Below are 20,668 nucleotides of genomic sequence, written 5' to 3'. Positions count from 1 at the left end.
TCCCTATGAAGCCCAGGCTGGCCTCGAACTCAGTGATCCTCCTGTCTTAGCCTCCCAAGTGCTAGGACCACAGGCATGTGTCACCCACTTTTATACAGCTTTCTCTTAACTTCCAACAACAGAAAATTTCTGTAGTACAAAGTGGCTAAAATTCAGGCAAAAATTCAGCCTTACTGATCTCAGATGTCAGAGGATGGAGCAGCTAGAAACTGAGAGGGGAAATCATGGCTGAGAGTGGGTCACAAGAAAAACCCCAAACACTTTAGATTCCCTTTCAATTCCTGGCTCACGCCAGAAAACACGTGCATGGAAGAAACTCCAGGGAAGCCAGGAAAAAAGAAAAAGAAAAGAAAAATCAGCTGGATGACAAAGAGAAGAATTCCAGCTGCTTCCCGAAAAGGGAGCTATTCTGATGGCTGAGTCCCTCCAAGGGAGAGGGGACTTTCCAGACATACTCTAACAAAGTGCAAAACCAAGTCTCACGATTTCAAGATGATTGGCCAATACTATTTTAACTACCTGTTAAAACAAAAAGCAACCTGTGAACATTTGATCAAGATATTCTGTAGATGGGGCCGGGGATTTAGCTCAGTGGTTTCGCTGCCTGCTGCGCAAGCACAAGGACCCAAGTTCGATCCCCGGTACCAAAAAAAAAAACGATAATTCTGTAGACATGTTAATGAACTGTTAATGGAAATTAACAGATATTAACTGGTTAAAATCAAGAAGAAGGAGGGCTGGGGATTTGGCTCAGTGGTTCTGGTGCCTGCCTCGAAAGCAGAAGGACCTGAGTTCGATCCCCATACCAAAAATAAATAAATAAATAAGGAAAGTCACTGTGAATTTAAGATAATGGTTCAAGGTTAAAACAAAGTGAAATGCATTTCATTTTCTATATACTAATCTAACTAATTCTATAAGCAGAAAATATATAGCTATTTCCACACACTTGATTTATGAAATAAATTGAAGTCTCCCTCTCTCAGGGCTTCAGTTGGGTAGGTCAAGGACGGCTTGGGCAAAGGAACACTGTAACAAATTGATATAAATAACCACTATGAAGGAAAAACACAAAGAGAACAAAGGAATGTCCTATTTTAATATGGGAGGTCATGAAAAGCCTTTTTTTTGAGACAGGGTCTCACCATGTAGTTCAGACCAGCCTTGAGCTCACCTTGTAGTTCAGGCTGGCCTTGAACTCAGAGCGATCCTCAGGCCTCAGACTCCCAAATTCTGGAGTTGCAGGCATGCACCACCATGCCTGGCAAGAAAAGCCTTTCTGAAGAGGTGAAATCTGTTAAAATTTTTAAATGTTCTGAAATGTAAAAGCTCAGTAAAGTTAATCAGATTAAGGAGATGCAAGAAAGGTAGAACAAGGAAAAGGAAAATCATATACAACACCTCTGTGTCCCTTTGGTTCCAGCAAGGAAGAATCAGGTGGTACCAATAAAAGAATACTAAGTTAAATAAGTGCAGCAAATGGCCTGGACTAAAATTGGACAAAGGGAGCTGGGGTACAGCTCAGTAGCATAACATTTGCCTAGCATGCACAAGCCCTGGGTTCAATTCCCAGCACAATCAATTTATCTATCTATCAATCAAAAAATGTGGACAAAGACAGGCAAGCACAGATCCCATTAAGGATTTCTGTGGCTCTCATTAAGAATTTGTAGTTTTGGGGCCAAGGATTTAGCTCAGTGGTTCCGCTGCCTGCCTTGCAAGCACAAGGTCCTGAGTTCGATCCCCGGCACCAAAAGAGAATTTGCAGTTTCACTGCGTGTGAAGGGGAAAACAACTGAAGAACTTTAAGGAGAAAAGAGAACAAGACACAGAGGCCCAAGCGCTACAGTAAGCATTTAAGAGTGGAAAGTGAGGGGAGAAGGTTACTGAACAGAGAACAGGTACTCAGAAGATCGACCTTCATGAAGGTTTTATTATCAATATTTACCAGAGGACAGCCTATGTTATCATGACACAGCTTTGACTTAATAGAAAATGACAATACCAACCCTGGCTCCCTGCCTTAAAGTGGAAAAACAAATACAATATTTAATATAAGAGGCTTCTGGAGACTTAATGAAAGCAAAGACTACTTAGATAAAATCTAAATGTCCAACAACAGGACAAATGTTTAAGTTAACTAGTTTACTTAGTGAACTTTAAAATCTATGTTTTTTTCAAATCAATAGAGATCTTTTCTTGCCATCATTAAAATATCACAAATTTATCTTCCAATCCACAAGCTTGTTTCTGTAGCTGGATAACTCTTGAATCTTATTCATCAGGTTGCTGAACTGTTCCCTTTTCAGAAACATAGATGCCATCCAAAAATTTTCTGATATCTTTGTTTTTGACTGAGGTTGCTTGCTGAATCAAAGCAGCTGAATTTGAAACAAGCTCAATGTCATTTCCTTCAAGGATTAGTTCATCTTTCTGGGCTTGAGAAACTGAGCAAGCAACACCTGCCCTCATACAAACCCAGCGGATGTATTTTTCACCCAAGAAATTCCAGATTTCAACAAGAGACCCATTCTCCTGAATAAAGACACTGATGGGGAAGTGAACACACACAGACTTCATCTTGTAACAGAAGCCCAGTGTAACACCCTTGATCATGTTCTGTATGTGACTACAGATTAGGCAAACAGTAGCCAGTTCCTTTCTGTTTCCCCACCCTTTGTCAACCGGGAGCCTCTTCTTTTTCTTTCCAAGGAGACTGAGTTCTACATTAATGTAGTTGAAGTCCCTCCGCAGGGTTCCTCTGGGGCCCTTCACAATAACTGTGCGTCCCTTCAGAGTGATGTCAACATTTTTTGGAATGTCGACAGTCTGATTGCTGAGAATGGTCTTCATTCTCAAAAGAGATGCGGCAAAGAGCTTAAAAATCTATTTTTAAAAAATATTTAATGGTATGAGAGAGTGGTAATGACTGGTACTAAGTGAAAAAAGCTTATATGTATCATTTCCATTTTATAAAAAAGAATAGTACTGGGCCGGGGATTTAGCTCAGTGTTTCTGCCGCCTGCCTCGAAAGCACAAGGACCCAAGTTCAATCCCTAGTACCAAAAAAAAAAAATTTACTTTCAAAAATTCAGCTTAGCAAGATATATCATGTACAGGTACAAATTTCCTATGATGAATGTTATCACTATGTATATCTAAAATGTACCAATAAATTTTTTTTTCCATTTTTTGATACCAAGGATCAAACTCAGAACCTTGCACTTGCCAGGCAGGTGCTGTGCTGCTAAGCTACATCCCCAGCATCCAATAAATGCTTTGCTTCAAAAAACAATTCAGCTTAGGAAAAAAGAGATACCTGCAAAAAAGAAAATAACATGCATTTTAACATGAAACACGGTCTGAATAATCTTCACACGAGTGCCAAATAATGCAGCTAACGCAGGTATCTGTCATTTAATCAAACTCCTATAATACCATCTATTTGTTCATCCATCTCTTCACTAGTTTGCTACTAGTGAAAGCACAAAGCATATAAAATTAAGATAATCTAATAGTCTAATAAGGAACATTGTCAAAAGAAAAACTGCATTATAATGTGATATAATAGATTCATCACATGGTTCCGCCGCCTGCCTCCCAAGCGCAAGGTTCCGAGTTCAATCCCCAGTACCAAAAAAAAATAAACATTCACACCCACTGTGGGCTATAATTAAAAAGTGCCAAAACAGGGCCTGGGGATTTAGCTCAGCAGCACTACACCTGCCTTGTAAGAGCAAGGTCCTGAGTTTGATCCCTGGTACCAAAAAAAAAAGTACCATAACAGAAATATGAAAAAAGTATTAGAGGACACTACTTGCTGGGAAGAATTAAAGTGTGACAGAGGTAGAGCTGGAGATGTACCTCAGGGGCGCCGTGCCTGCCTGGCCAAGCGTAAGGTCCTGAGTTCGATCCCCAGTACCAAGGGGGGAAAAAAAAGTTTGATAGGGGAAGAACAAACTGAAGTGGGTTTTGAAGCATGAGAACATGGAGAATTATAAGCCCAGAAGAATCTAGGGTATTTTAGAGAATGATAATGATCAAAACTTGTTTAGAACAGGGTTATGAATTTGTTTTTTAGCCTACTCAAGTATGAACTCCATCCTTTAAACCACTTGAGTAGCAAACCTTTGCTGAAAGGAATCAGAGTATGCACTTTAGGTTTGTGGGCCATATAATCCTTGTCACGACTACTCAACTCTGCTGTTGTAGTATGAAAGCAGCCACATACAAAACATGAACAAATGGGCATGGCTATGTTCTGATACAATTCATATTTACAAAACAGGCAGAAGGCCAGAGTCGCCCACAGGTTATAGTTTACTGAACCTTGCCCTAAGCAACAGGAAACCACCAAAGGTTTGTAAGCAAGAGAGTAACAAGATGAGATCTATAATTCAGAAAGAGAATTCTGGCAGCAGCAGTGCAGAAGAGGAACCAAAAAGGAATTTTAAAGAGATACATGTCATCCTTCTAGACAGGCAGAGAATAAGGGTGTGAACTGAGGCCAAAATATACAAGCAAAGGAAAGGGTTTTTAATTGAGAAAGATTAAAGCAGTATTAGCAATAAGAAGGAAGCAAGAATGGCCATCAGGCTTCTTGATTGGGTGCCGACTGGCTAGTGAGGGAGCATGAATAAAAACAGGGACTGAAAAAAAGGGGACTAGGAGAGGAGAATTACCTCAGGTGTGTGTATTTGATGTGCCTAAAAGACATGCAGACAAAGAGATCCTAAACACAACTGGAGTCTCAAAGAGTGGTTTAAGATACATATATTAAAGATTCTCAGTAACAAAGTGCCACCTGAAGTCATGAGGGCAGCTAAGGTATCTCAAGGAGTAAATGTGGAAGAGGCCTGAGTACAAAATCAGTGTCCATCTCTATTTGCGGTCCCCCTTGGATAACTGTGCATCTGGCAGCAGAGCAGACCTACATCTGCATCAACGCAAATCAACACAAAACTTCCCTGGAGCATGTTGTCAATATTTACAGAAGGCATCCTGGGAGCAAGGCACTGGGGAGAAAATACAGATTGATGGAACTTAGCCTTCATCATCCAGGGATCCACATGTGAGTACAGAAATCAGTTAATTTTTAAAATTGTATCCTGAGCTGAGCATGTGACACACACCTGTAATCCCAGCACTCTGAGGAACTCAGGCAGGAGCATCACAAATTCAACAGCGGCCTAGGCAACCTAGTAACTTAGTGATATCCTGTCTAAAATAAAAAAATTTTTTTAAAGGGCTGGATATGTATGGTAGCTCGGTGCAAAAGCCCTGAGTTCAAGCCCAGTGCTGCAAAAAATAATTTAATTATAATGTCTATCACTTAAAAATCTGTTGCAAAAAACAGCAGCTTAACAAAACACAAAATAAAACATAAACATCATTCAATACAGATTTTGCTCGCCAGAGCAAAAACTGAATCAGACAAAATAAAAATAGACTCCAGATCTTCCCCATTACTACTGCTACTGCCAGTACTAGCTATCATAGGTTACTTAGAGATGCTAGACTCTTCACAGACTACTCCAACTCTCATTCTTTACAGAAACCATTCCTTTCAATCTTCACAAACATGCTAAAAGAGTTGCTATTATGATCACGTTACTGAAAAGGTTAACTTGCCAAGGTCACATAGCTAGCACATAGGAAAACCAGTTCACATCCAATTCCAAAGTCTGTGCTTATGCCCATGATACTATTGCTGCTCACCATGATCCACAGTTTTGCAGCATTTCTCTCATTTCAGAGTTTGTGGGGAGAAAGTTATTCTCAGGCTGTGGTGAAGACAGAAGAGCAAGAATAAGAAGATAAACAGCCCTGATTCAGAGGACACTGAGTATTTGGAAAGAGGAGAAAGCAGGCCAATGAAGTCTGCAATTACCTTGATGATTAATGGTGAATTAAACCTTGCCAAAGGAGTTTGAAAAATAGTTTTCTTCTTGAGTTAGTCATAAACCAGGTTTCTAAGCACTCACAGTGAATGTTTTATGGGTCTTAAAATTCAGCAATATGAATTATTCAGAAATCTAAGTGCTTCAGGAAAAGACATTTTACTTATTTAAACTCAGGGAATGCTTATTTGTCTTCTGAATTGTAAACCACATAAAACAAGAATAAAACTTAGTAAGCACCTCCACGTTGGGTAAAAGATTTAAATCTGAAACTAAAGTAAAAGGGAATGTGGAAAAGACTTTAATTTTACAACTTAGTAACTTTCCCCATTCATATCCTAGTTAACTTTTAATGTAGATTATTTGGTGAATCCTCCCCTCCACTGCTTCTCAGTGAAGTAGACTTAGATTTAAACATTCCAGTCCCAAATTCACACATCCAACTACCTCTTAGAGATCATCTGTCTCAAAATCACCTTAAAATCAACATGTCTGAACCTGAGTTTGCATCTCTTTTTTTTTGTTTGTTTTGAGACAGGGTCTCACTGCTTTGTAGCTCAGGCTGGCCTTGAACCCACTACGTACCCCAGGCTGGCCTTCAACTCTCAGCGATCCTTCTGCCTCAGCCTCCTGAGTGCTGGGATTACAGACATGAGCCACTGTGCCTGATCACATCTCTTCCAAACCTGATCCTGTTCTGGGATTCACAACAGTGAACGAATCACCAATCATCCACTTACACAAGCCAGAAAGTCGGGTGTCATCCGTATTCTTCCTCTCTGCTCTCACATCCAATTTAGCCTCCTAAATGTCTCTCAAGTCTGACTTCTCCCCATCACCACTACAACCTGAATACTGTCTTCTCTACCTGTACCATTACAATAGCTCCCAAACTAGCCAATTCGGCTGCCGTCTTCAATATGTTCTCCCTCTTACAGCTAGAATTGCTGTTTATAAAGCAGTATAAATCTGGTTATCTGCTGCCTGCTTAAAACATGTAATTCTCTTCTCATTTGTTTTAACATAAAGACAAAACTCTACAGAACCCACTTCCCAATAATAACAAATTATTCCTGTCTCTTTATGGTCACAATGGTTTCTCATTTAGTACCTCATAATTGCTAAATCACCCCACCTGAAACCCACGCACCTTCTTTTTGATTTCTCTCCATCCCGGGCTCACCTAATTAACTCCTGACTCATACTTCACATGTTAGCACAGTTGTCAGCTTTCAACTCAAATATCAGCTTCCCTTCATTTATTCATTCTTTCAATACTATTCAGTGTCTGCTTCCTGCCAGGCACTTTTCTGCACACTTAGGATCCATCAATAACAGATAAAAAGCACTGGCTATGTGGAGCTTAAGTGGGAGAAAGAAGACAACAACATAATAAAATACAGTATACAGGGCCAGGGATTTAGCTCAGTGGTTCTGGCGCCTGCCTCGCAAGTGCAAAGTCCCGAGTTCAATCCCCGGTACCCCCCAAAAAAACCCTATATAACACGTGAAAAGATGGTAAGTACCACAGGGGAGAGGGTGTCAGGGCAGAGTAAAGGAAATTGGGCTTACAGGTGGCAGAATGGCCAGCTAAACTTTGATGCTGGTGGCCAGGCTAGTCCCTGCTGAGCAGATGACAACTGAGCAAAGCCCTGAAGGTGGGAAGAGTTAGCCACATCAAGACCTGCCAGGAAACAACCGCCAGGGCACAGGCATTAAGGTAGTGCCAGGCTACTCATGGACCGACAGGGAGCTCAGTGAGGCTGAGGTGGACTGAGGGGAAAGCAGAAAAAACGAGATCAGCCAGGTATCGGGACAAGGACAGATCACTGCTGAGCCTCACAGGCCACTATGAGAACTTTGGCTTTTACTGACTGAAAATAAGGAGCCGTAACAAAGTTCTGAGCAGATTAATTTAAAGAATCCCTTTGGCTGCTGTCGGGAGAACAGGCTGTAGGCATAAGAGGAGAAAGACAGCCAGATGTGCTGGCACACACCTGTAATCCTAGCACCTGAGAGGCTGAGGCCACCCTGGGCTACATAATGAGTTCAAGGCCCGCCTCAAGTACATGGCAAGACCCTGCCTCAAAAAAGAAAAAAAGTGTAAAGCTAGGGAGACTTGTAAAGGGGCTACTGAAATAATTCAAGTGCAACATGATGCTGACATCCATGGTCTCCTAACTCCACAAGAAGATCTACTCTTCCTGTCATTTAATTATTAATCCTATTATTTAACACCTGCCTCCCCCAGGAAGATCAGCCCAATTCCATTACAGTTGTCACAAAGCCTAACACAGGGACTCAAAAATGTACTATTAAAGCTTTCACAATGTGAAATGCAACTCATCTCATTATTCTATCACAAAATAAAGTCAACTGTATAACTATACAATTGTGATTTGTCAATTTAAATAGATAAACTAACCATTTATAAAAACTGGTAGTAAAGAACATTATTTTCACAAAGAAAATAAATTTTGCTATGACAACATATTTAAACACATTATTTTCTCAAATTATCCCTCCTCCTTCCCCAAGTCTATATGCTGTCAGAACTTTCTAAACCTCAAACTGGATCGTGCCATTCATGCAAATCTTGGAACAGCCTACAAAGTCCAATGTTTACTGCCTTCTCTTAACACAACATCCTATCTCCCACTACTTTGGCATACTCTACTGCCGCCATAAAGAATAGAAGGTAGAAGATAGGCAATAATTGTTGGATAATTCTGAGGTAAACTGCTAAATGTCTCATATACATAAATGTATATTTTTGATTATTTGGGGTTTTGAGACAGGGTCTCACTATGTAGTTCAGGCTGGCCTTGAATTCACTATGTAGCCCAAACTGGCCTCAAACTCACAGCAATCCTCCTGCCTCAGCCTCCCAAGTACTGAGATCATAGGCATGTGCTACCACGCCTGGCAGGTTTTTTTAAAAAAGAAAAGGTCTCTCTATGTAGATTAGGCTGGCCTTGAACTCATATTTGGCCCAGGCTGGCCTCAAACTTGCAGTGATCCTCCTGCCAGACAGCACTCTAGCACCTCCTGAATGCTAGAATTATAGGTGTGTACCAAAACGATCAGCTCATAAGTACGTATTTCTAAATTTAATGTTTTTTATACACATACACACACACACACACACACACACACACAAATACCTCCTTTTCCTTGGAATACCCCTTTCACTTATCTAGAGGCAGACTTTGATTTCAGACTTCAGGACACGTATCTGATGTCACTTCCTCAGGCCCTATTAGCTGAATGCTTTCATGTGTGGTTTTCTGGAAGCTTTCTGTTTGTCTGCTTTAGTAACTGCCTATCATGTTGCACAGCAATTAAGTGTATTTGGTGTGTACACCTGACAAATGAAACTTAAGTAAAATCCAGGGAGAAAAAAATGAGTATGCTTCTCCTGGCTCTGACATTTTCTGGAAGGGTACACTAAATTAGTTCCAAACAGGCCTATGGACCAGGTTAACTTCATACACATGAGGGGAGCTGAGAGGAAGTAAGGGAATTGGGACCTATACTTAAAGATGAGAAAGTCAAGAGCAAGGCTAGGATCCTTTTTAAAAATAAATTTTATTTTCTTTTATCCCACCCCCCCAAGTTCCCTCCCCACTCCCTATGTACAAAAGCTTTGCTTCCCTTTTTCCTTCTATTTTCACTTTTTTTTCTTATCCCTTCCTTTCTCCTTCCCTCCTCCCTTGTTCCCCTTCCCATGTGAACACTTTCTTCCCATTTCCCCCATTTTCTAAACTCCCAAATTTGGAAAATTCCTCTCACTAATGATAAAGTTCGGTAGTCACTGAACCAAATGGCCTCAAGGGTTCCTTCCATTTTAAGACTCTGCATCAGCATCTCTTCAGTAATGAGGCAGTTTTCAAGAGCAGTATGAGGTAGAAACTTTAAGAATTTCATTATTCATTTTATCTATGTCAAAAACATACTATTAGCAATCTCAGTGAAATGTGTAGAACTTAACCCATCCTGGTTCAAAACTGTTTTTCTTAAGGCAATCTTGGATCAATGAGGAAAATCTCAACACAGGTCAGACTTTGGAGGATATCACAGAACTATTTGTGATGATGTAGAAATGTGGTTCTGTAAAGAGAATGACCTGCTTTTTAGGACATCAATTGCTACAGTCTGAAAGTATGTGTCTCCCAAAATTCAAATGTTAAAATCCTAATGCCACCTGAGGAGGGAGTCGGGGCTTTTAGGAGTGATTAGCTCATGAGGGTAGAGCCCTCATAAATGGAATCAGTGCCTTAAAAAAAGAGGCCCAACAGATCCCACACACCTGCCACCATGTCAGGACACAACTAGGTGGCTTTATCTACGACACAGGCTGCCTCTGCCAGACAGCAAATCTGCCAGAAACTCGATGTTGGACTTCCCAGCTTCCAGAACAGTGAAAAAATAATTTCTGTTGTGTATCAGCTATTCACTTAATGGTATTGTGATACAGCAGCCCAAATGGACTAAGAAAGAAAACTGGCACCAAGAAGTGGGGATACTCCTATAACAAACACCTAAAAATGTGGAAGCAGCTTTGGAAATGTATAACGAGTAGAGGCTGGAGGTTTCAAGATGCAGTCTAGGAGTCCCAGCACTCAGGGAGGCTAAGGCAGGAGGATCTGCGAATTTGAAGCCAGCCTGGGCTACATAGTGAGTTCAAGGCCAGGCTGACCTACAGAGTGAGACCCTGCCTTAAAAAAAAAAAAAAAAAATGGGTGTTTGGCTAGGGATTTTTTTGTTTGGTTGGTTGGTTTTCTCTGGAGACAAGAGTCTTGCTATGTTGTCTGGGCTACCTTGAGCTCAAGTGATCCTCCTGCCTCAGCCTTCTAAGTAGCTGGAACTAGACTTGCATCTGGCTAAGGAAATTTCTAAGCAAATTTCTAAGCACACTGGAGGTGTGGCTTGGCTTCTCTTGAACTGTGTGCTAAGATAACAAAGATGACTTAAAGATAGAATTGCTAACCAAAAGAGAAGCAAAACTTTGAAAATTTGGAAAATTATCTCAGCTTATCAAGATTAGAAAGCTTGTTCGGGACAGAACAAAGGGACAGCCAAGTAACCATTTGATAAGGAGATAAACATGGATCACCTCCTGGAAGGCAGGTGCTGTTCATCAAGACAATGGAAGAATAACTCCAAGGTGACTGAGAAGTCATCAGGACTGCCACCTCTGCCACCTCTATCACAGGCCCAGTAAAAGACTAATAAAGACTAAGACTTGTCTGGTGATATATTTAGGGGTCAAGTTGAGGTGGGATAGAAGAAATAAGACAAGCAGAAAGGAGATAAGGAAATCATAACTAAAAACTGTTCTTTTAAGAAGACTACAACTTCCTGGACCCAGTCAAAGTCACCCAAGGCGATTCATACCAGCATTCCCTTGGTTAAATTCGGGCTGCTTTCCTTCATGACCCATCACACATGAATCCTTCCAGACCCAAAATTCTTCAGGAATACAAAAAGTCCATTAATTTGTTTAAGTGAGAAAGAGCAGGAACCTGACCCTAAGATAAAAGAACAGGTTGAGAGAATTCAGAAAATGTTTAAATTATCCATCTTAAAACAAAAACTGGGCTCACACGGCTATTATGGGCCAGAACCCTCCAGGGGGTGGGCCACCTTTTCCCCGGGGTCTTCAGCCCTCAAGAGAAGCATAAATGTTCCAATGTCCACGGAATAAGGTGCCTCTTTCTCTCCCGAGGGCCTGCACGCTATTTCTTTGGGTGCGTAATTTCTAATTCTGCCTAATAAAACCCTTCCTGTGCCTCTTTACTAACTAATCCTCAGTTTTATTTCTGCTACCGGAGTCAGCAAACCTGCATACTTACTACACAAGAAGGGTGGGTTAAGTTCCTTATCTCATCTGAGGTCCTCGGACCCTGTCTAGTGACAAATGTCAATGTCAGCAATATATTATTAAATGATTAAGCATAATAATAATATAAACCAAAGGTGGTCAAATATTAACAATGTTTTATTTACTCTTCTTTCCACTTTCCTGAATGTTTAAAAATGTTTTGTAATAAAAAGGTGAATATACTAGAGCAGCATACTATCGTGAGTTGCACATTAATGCAGATGACTGCTACTCCATCCACGAGCTGACCCAACCGTATCGAAATTCCACTCCCTCCCCAAAGACATCCTTTCCCACCTTGCCAGGATCCCTGCTTAGTCATCTCTGCATTGCCCAGCATTGCTCAGTAAATACCTACTCTCCAGTTCAGAAAAACTGGCTCCAGGCTCACAGCTTTCCATCCATACAGGCAAAAGGGAGCTCTACTGGCAAGCAGCACTGGGAAAGCAAAGGCAGTGAGGTCAGAGCAGAACAGAGCTATAGTAAGAACATTTCTAAAGGGCTCAACGGAAGTGGACACCTTGAACATCAGGGCACGAACGTCTTCCTGCACCAGCTACCAGCGGTGGCCAAAAGCAGGAGGCCGGAGTTAACTGAGACCTGGGCTCGGGCTCACTCCCACTCAGCCTCTTCCCAGCTGTGCCCCCTGGGATACATGTACCCAGGCCAGTCTTCCTGGACCAGCTCCGTGCCGGCCACTGCTCGAGCCTCAGGCTTCCCATGCCTGTGGTCTTCTGGGTGTAAGCTGGGGAGTAACGTGTCCCTCACAAAGTGAGAATGAATGAGGACATGGTGGACATGTGAGCATCCAGTTCTGTCCCTCGAGCTCCCACACGCTACTGCTTCGTTCCGGGCATTCTATTCCTGACAGCACTACCAGGTCTCCCAGGTCAGGAAACACAGCATGGTTTCTAGATGAAGATGGCAGACCGTACATAAGCATCTCATTGTGGTCTCTCTCAAAAGCCTTCTAAAACAGTAAAGGGAGTTTTAAAAAATCAGCAACTTCTTATGTTAGGAAAGCCGGAAGAGGAGACAAGAGCAATAAAAGTTTCAAAGCTGGAAAGCAGATGGGCAATGGCTGACTTGGCAAATCCAAGAAAGCCAAAATCTAAGCTGGAAACAGGGAACGCTGAGGATGAAGCTGGTAGAGTAGGGAGCAGTTAGAAAACAGGTAGATCCTGGCATGAGATTCCTTCTTTCTTTGTGGTATCAGCAGCTTCTACTCCCACACCCCGACAAGTCTGTGAGCTTTTGTTTTATTTGTCTTTGTTTTCCTAGTTCTTGTGTTCGGGGCTGGGGGATTCCAGATACAGGAGATAATGGACCACACTAAAAATTTAATAAATGGGACTGTGCTGAACGAAGAAGTCTCAGTCTCTCTTTAGGCTCAGGACACTGACAGCAAGGTCCTTTCCTCCCAGTCAAGAGAACTCTGGACAACCCGACAGGCTTAAGAGGCTAGGTATAAAAACCAGATTATCAGGGTCCCCTAACTGATGGCCCAGCCAACATCATTGTGCAGGGAAATACACAGTGAAAAGCCTCCATCCACAGAGCTGCCAATCACCTTTTTAGTCAATTTTATTTATTAGCAAAGAATCAGTGAATTACTACAGATCTGTGGAAACTTTTAACATGAAAGACACACACAGAGAAAAAATAAGCAGTTTGATATAAACTATTCAGAGAGAAAACCTAAAATCACTGTAACCTCCGAAAAACTGGAACAAAGGTGGGCCGGGGATTTAGCTCAGTGGTGCCAATGTCTGCCTCACTAACACAAGGTCCCAAGTTCCATCCCGCTACCAAAAAACAAAACAAAACAAAAAAAAACAACTGGAACAAAAGCCAGGCATTGTGGTGCACACCTGTAATCCCAGCACTTGGGAGGCTGAGGCAGGAGGATCACTGAGAGTTGAAGCCAGCCTGGGCTACATGATGAGTTCAGGGACAGTCTGAGCTACATTTCAAGAAGTTGTCTCAAAAGACCAAAAATAAACAAAAAACTCTAGAATATAACGCCATCCTAAGAAATAGCGAGAGACGGAAAAAAGTCTTTGAATTTAAAAATGCGACAGTGGAAATATTTTTTTTTAATCCACAGAGAAGGGTTGGGAAACATAGCAATAAGTAGAGAAAGAAAAAAACAAGAAAAAGACAGCGAACAGGTAAGAAATTAGAAGACCAGTGTAAGATTCACAGATGGTCGGATATGGTACCATAAACCTATAATCCCAGCAGTGTGAGAGGCTGAGGCAGGAGGATCGAAGTTCAAGCCGAGCCTGGGGAATTTAGTAACTTAGCAAGGCTTTGTCTCAAAATGAAAAATAAAAAGGGGCTGAGTATGTAGCTCAGTGCAAAGCCCCTGTGTTCAATCCCCAGTATCACAAAAAATAAATGGTGTTTACTACAGAGAAAATAACAAGATATTTCAAGAAAGCTTCCCCCGAAAACATATTCTTGTATTTTGAAAATTTAAAGGGCCCAGTGAATACTTCATTTAATGAATGAAAACAGATCCATACATCATTTGAAATGTAAAAAACACTGAAACCAAAGTGTCAAATCTATAAGCTCACAGAGAGGTGAAAAATGTATCTACAAAGGATTAAGGAGCCTTAATGGCTGGGAATTCTCAACAGCAACACAGGAAGCAAGATGACAATGGTGCAACAGCTTCAAAACTCTGAAGGAAAAGCACTTCCAACTATGACATCAGCCAAAACATCGGTCAAGCATGAGGACAGAATTAAAACACATTCAGACATGAAAGGGCTCCAAAAAGGGTAACTCATCCTAGACACTACTGGAGTCTGAGTTCCACTACAGAGAGTAAAATCAATACAAAAGGGTACAGGATACAGGGACGTCCCAACAGGAGCGCTGAGAGGCAGCAGCCACCTAAGCGGAGGCCAGCCAGGCTAGCCTGAAGCACTGTGTTCAACTGTGGTCCAGCCCTGGTTGAGGTGAGAACTGCCACCACAACAGGGCTCAGATCCCCATGTGTACTGTGCAGGGCTGCCTTATCTTGAGCTTCTGCTGATACAGCTCCAGCTCACCTCCAATTAGCAGCAGCCCTGGACTTTCCTCACTGAGTTTGGCTTTGACCTTCCCTGGTAACTGCAGGTAGGAAAAGGTGAGCCAAGGAGCAGGAATGTGGAGTAAGCGGCTCCCGGACCCAATCCCTGCTGTCCTTCCAGTACATGGCCCTCCACATGCCCGACATGAACCCCATCAACTAGAACTCCCTCCCAACACCACCCACCTTCCCCAGAAAGGACCCTGTTCAGTCACGGAGGCTGAAGCCATTCTGTTCAGCTCTTCTCTTGCTGGAAGCCTTTATCAGTGACAAGTATCCTCCCCTTACACTGTTAAACTGGAAGTTATTATAATACAAGCATTTATTCCAAAATTTGAGAAGCTCTTCTATTTTGTAATAAGCCTGTTTGGACCTTATCTATTCTGGAGGGGAGGGGGACACAATTTTCTTACCAGTTTACTTGAGCAATCACTATTAATAAAGATGCAGGTAGTTTACAGTCCTGTAAGGCTTAACTGCACAAATTAATGAGGTATTTTATAGCCTAGTAGAGAACATTAATCCCAAAATATTGTGCTTCTGTTGTCCTGTAGAACATTAACCTGTTTTATCTAATTTAGCAATCTCTTTTAGGGGGCAGTACTAGGGACTGAACCCAGGTTCTTCACAGTGAGTTACATCCCCATCCATTTTTATTTTCTGTTTTGAGACAGGGTCGAACCAAGTTGCCCAGACTAGGCTCAAACTTGCAATCATCCTGCCTCAGCCTCCTAGAGATGAAATTACAGGCATGTGTCACCATACCCAGCTAATTTAGCATTTTTACTGAGACATTTCTTTCTCCCTATGAACTATGTATCTATCCCTTTAATTCTCTTAAAACTAGCTCTTTAATTCTTAGTAAGTTAAATAAAACCTGGAAACATGCTATTGGTATGGGACTTTTAACACTCATTCAAAACTATATTATTTAGGACATAGGGATGTATATGTATGCACTTATGACTATGTATATGCAAATATTTGTGTAATGTATAAATATATGTATGCATATTTATGCTTAATGTGGGAAGCTTATTCCAAAAGCAGAAGAAAGACTATCACAAAAAACAGGATAAAGGCTTCCTCTGAAATAAAAATGCTTCTTCGGACCGGGGATTTAGCTCAGTGGTTCCACTGCCTGCCTCGAAAGCTCAAGGATCCGAGTTTGATCCCCAGTACCAAAAAAACCAAAACAAAAACCAAAACAAAAATGCATCTTCTTTGTTACTCTCATAGTGGGCAATAGTGATCAGTGCAAAAGTATTTTTTAAATATTTTAATATATGTTCTATACACTTTTTGGTAGTTAAAATATTTTGCAATGAAAGAAATGTATTTTTAAATAAAGAACAAGTGTTTGTTATCACCGGACATTGAAGGAGATTGCTACAGAACAGTATGAACACAAAATATGTCTGTTCACATTTTCTCTTCCTGAAATAAAGGCAACACCACTCGGTAGTAACAAAGTTAATAAATTTGCTATTATTTAACACAGTACTCCAGATTTTATGATGTAGACTCAGTATAGGGCTGGGGATTTAGCTCAGTGGTTCTGATGCCTGCCTCGCAAGCGCAAGGACCCGAGTTTGATCCCTGGTACCAAAAAAACCAAAAAAACCCAAACAAACAAACAAAATCTAGACTCAGTATAAAGGGACACACAGATTCTAAGAAATGTATGTAATTCACATATATTTAGCAGCTGCCTTTAAATTATAAAATCTTGTAAGTTATAAAAAGGGTCCTTCTGAGACAAAATTATATTGAAGAAGAAGAATATACGGGATCTACTTCAAACATTCTGCAGCACCAAGTTTTTTCACACAAGGCTCTTAATGGCTAAAACTCAGAAATGGTCAAAAATAACATGATAAAAGACTTATATCAGTCGCCAAATCATATACTATGCTCTTCTCCTCTGGAACGGAACTAGAGGTATTAAAGCTGAAGAGCGATGAAAACAAGGAATTCTTTTTATTTGATACTCTTTCGCCCTGTTTGAATATTTTACCTGCTATTCTTCTGCAATGTTTCGATTGTTTCACACCTCAGCGTTCTATCGTTTGAAAAGGCAAAGAAGGATAAAATGAGACCCATTCAGAGATGAATTCAGAAAAGATCAGCTAGGGAGGTATAGCTCCAGCTAAACCTGCTTTTCCCAAGGCATCAATATCCAAAGGAACTTATGGTTTCCACCTTCAGACAGGGAGCCTTGAACACCACTCTTGGTTACTATGTTTTGAGGCGCGCTCTCACTTAGAAACTTAAGCAGGTGGGAAAGAGGAGCCTGGAGATGAGGGAAAAGGAAGATGACGAGCCTGGGAGTGAAAGCCTCTGGAACTGCCAAGAAAAGGGATTTATAATACCAGCAGGATTCAGGGGGACACAGCGGGAAGCGAGCAGCCCAGCACGCTGCCCGGCTTCGCTGCCGGGCTTCGGAAAGGTCGCAGATTTACCACCAGGTTCCCTCGGAAGCCCACTTCTTGCCTGAACACCGAGCTGGCCTTATCCACCACGTCTCTGCTCCAGGGACACTCGGAGACGATACCGAGCTGGCCCTCGTGGTAAAGGACGCTCCACACTCATGATTTATCCCCCGAAGACTCTGGTCCGTTTCCTCCCACTTCCCCCATCTGTGCTCGACGGAGGCAGAAAAGTCCACCGAATGCGCGGATTCCCAGCAATGGCTCGGAGCGCTCGGGGGGCCGAGGAAGGGCCATGGGGTTCGCCCTCTCCCCGCCCGTCACCCCTTGAAACCGCTCTGGGCTTTCAGGAAAGCGACCCGGGCCGAGGGTGAGGCAGGCGCAGCCCGCCCAGCGGGTGGGGGTCAGGGCCGCGGTCACCGCGGGGCGCCGGGGGCCGGGAATCCCGGGCCGAGCCGCGCCGCAGCCCCGCGCAGGCCGGAGCGGGCCCGTGGGGGTCCCTTTCCGCGCCCGGGCGTCGGGCGCCAGGCTCCTCACGCCCCCCAGGCCCGCCGACCGCACTCACCCGGGTACTCCGACGCCCACGCCGACCCCTGGCGCAGCAGGCAGGAGGAGGAGGCTGAGCCGTGACCCAGCTGGCGTCCTCCGGCTCCCCCTCAGGCCCGGGAGCCACGAGCAGGCGTCGGGCTCCAGACGAGGTTGCTGGTGGGGCGGGGCGAGATACCGGGCGAACGGCAACGACCAATCATCGCGCAGCAAGTGGCCTGTCGGGGGCGTTGCAGGTTTCTAAGAGGAGAGGCTGGAGGCCAGGAGGCGGGGCTAAGGCGTTGCGGAGCTAGGCTCGACGCCGTGCGCTCCTCAGCGACCAATCGCCGTGAAGTAAGTGGCTGGGGGTGGGACTCCTGAGGGGCGGGTGGGGACGCCTGGACTCTTCGGCCCCGGGGTCGGTGGTCCCGAGATCGAGTCTTCCAGATTGCTCCTGCGGAGGCCGTTGTCATCATCCGGCAGTTGCCGCCTTCGAACTCACACCGCTGTCTTTTTGCACGCGGACTTCACGTGCAGAATCTGTGAGCTCATGCGCGCGGGGCAGCCCACGCCTACTGTAGGACACGGTCTCCTTTGCCTATTGGCCGGGTAGCGAGCTGCTTGGAATAGGGCACGTAGTGCTCCAAGAAGGATCTCAGAAACCCGGGGTCTTTAGCGATACCTTTCTGTAATTCCTGCTGTACAAATGGCGCACGCCTGTAATCTCAGCACTCAGGAGGCTGAGGCAGGGTGATCGCCGCGAGTTCGAGGCCAGCCTGGGCTACATAGTGAGTTCAAAGCCAGCCTGGACAATATAGCGAGATCCTGTCTAAAAAAATAAATAAATAAAAATAATAAAAAGAAATGAAGTCCTAAAAAGGTGGAGTTAACTCATTCAAGAATATTTTGGGGCCAGGGATTTAGCTCAGTGGCACCGCTGCCTGCCTCGAAAGTACAAGGTCCTGAGTTCGATCCCCAGTACCAAAAAGAATATTTAACTAGTACTGGTTCCTGAGGTTATCAACGTAACACAACTAGTCCTTTGATCTGGCCTGACAATTCATTTTCCATCTCTCCACCCTGATTTCAACTCTCTCAAAGCCATATGTCTTTCTACTTATCTCCTTTAAAAATATGGCCTCGACAAGGTCTCCCATGACCACAGGGTGAGCGGTGACAGGTGAACCACCAGGAGATGGCTCTGCCTGGCTTCCACCTCTCCAGCATCTTGGCCAGTTATGGATCCATCATAATCTACAGTTTGAGCCCCAGCTGCAAGAAAACCTGGGAGATACAGTTTTCTGTTTTCCATCCCCAGTAATACACCAAGGCATAGATAGACACAGAGAGATGGTGACTGAGAAGTCTTGGGCCCAGAAAGATACCATAGAATAGGAAACCTCATAATACATGATACGTACCTCATGATAGAGCCATTCCATACCCAACAGGAAAAAGGGCTAGTCTTTCCATTTTTATCACAGAATTCATATCAAAATTACTAATAAAATTCAAAATCCAAAAGGAGATAGGATGTGGTCAACCACATCCACAAGTCTATAGGAACCTATATTTTAAATTTTCCTTGGTATTCAGTAGAATGAAAGGATTCTGAGCCAGAAGGCTCACAAGAATGAAGCAAAAATCTATTCTGTATTCTAGACATTTTCGTTTTATAAATCAGCAGGAAAATAAGAGGGAGCACAGAACTTTTTTATCATCAGATAATGACATGTCAAACTACAGTCCACCATGACTACCATTTCATACAAGAATTGACATTTTTGCCGGGTAGTTAGCTCAGTGGCACCATGGCTGCCTTGCAAGCGCAAGGTCCTTGGTTTGATCCCCAGTAGCGAAAAAAAAATTGACATTCTAGCTGGACAAAGTGATCCATACTTGTAAGTGATCCATACCAGCACTTTGGAAGCTGAAACAGGAAGGTTACTGTGAATTTGAGTTCAATGCCAGCCTGGGCTACATAGTGAGTTCAAGGTCAGCCTGAATCTGAGTCTCATAGCAAGACCCTGCCTCAAAAAGCAAAACCTCAGAATTCAAGAATTAAATAAACATAACATCAAAAAATATATATATATGGGGGCCAGGGATTTAACTCAGTGGTTTCCCTGCCTGCTATGCAAGCTCAAGGACCCGAGTTTGATCTGAGGTACTATATATATATCTTGGGCTGGGGATTTAGCTCAGCAGCATCATGCCTGCCATGCAAGCACAAGGTCCTGATTTTGATCCCTGGTACCAAGAATAAAAAAAAGTCTAAAAATATGGCCTCTTAGCCGAGCATGGTAGCTCACACCTGTAATCCCAGCAGTTGGGAGGCTGAGGCAGGAGGATTGCCAAGAGTTTGAGGCCAGCCTGGGCTACATAGTAAGTTTAAAGCCAGCCTGAAATACAAAATGAGACCTTGTCTGAAAAAATAAATAAATGGGATGGAGATATAGTTCAGTGGTGCAATACCAAATAATAAATAAATAAATAAATGATATGGCCTCTTAAATTTTCAGCATGACTTCAGTAGCCTTTGGAAGTTCTAAATTTCCTACAGAATATAATCAATTCAGGGATTTTTGTGGGGGAACACTATGCAAGCACAGGTATATCCAAACCCAAATCATCCCATGTCAAAACCAGTGTCTGAGAGACTGGTGTTGGAGAGAGAGAAAGGCTTTTTCAGTAAATATATGAAAAAAAAAAATGTTCAACATCTTTAGCCCTCAGGGAATTACAAATCAAAAGCACATTGAGATTCCATCTCATACCAGCTAGAATGGCTGTTAATGAAATAAAAATGCTAGCAAAGATGTAAAGAAAAAGAAAGCTTTACACACTG

At 42.8% G+C, this 20,668-nt stretch overlaps 1 protein-coding gene and 1 pseudogene across 9 annotated transcripts in view; both read right to left on the bottom strand.

The window, feature by feature from the left end:
• Positions 1 to 18,000, bottom strand: part of Tmem50b (transmembrane protein 50B) — a 55,857-nt gene extending 37,857 nt beyond the window's left edge. For 6 of the 8 annotated variants that reach the window (XM_021256197.2, XM_021256194.2, XM_004842311.4 and 3 more), the window contains exon 1: positions 17,861 to 18,000. The gene's annotated coding sequence lies outside the window, so the exon portion shown is untranslated. Of the gene's footprint in view, positions 1 to 11,297; positions 11,432 to 17,860 lie in introns of all 8 variants that reach the window. The other 2 variants (XM_087212769.1, XM_087212768.1) reach the window with 1 other exon arrangement.
• Positions 537 to 2,905, bottom strand: LOC147830333 (large ribosomal subunit protein uL6 pseudogene; annotated as a pseudogene). Its single transcript, XR_015451860.1, has one exon. The product of XR_015451860.1 is annotated as a large ribosomal subunit protein uL6 pseudogene (transcript).
• Positions 18,001 to 20,668: the final 2,668 nt, after the last annotated feature.

The sequence above is a fragment of the Heterocephalus glaber genome, unplaced genomic scaffold (genome assembly GCF_053883595.1).
Source record: "Heterocephalus glaber isolate CG9 unplaced genomic scaffold, H.glaber_assembly_v1.0 deba00000122, whole genome shotgun sequence".
In the NCBI taxonomy this organism is placed as follows: Eukaryota; Metazoa; Chordata; class Mammalia; order Rodentia; family Bathyergidae; genus Heterocephalus; species Heterocephalus glaber.
The sequence above is the reverse complement of the archived record's forward strand: the minus strand, read 5'-3'. Positions and strand labels throughout refer to the sequence as shown.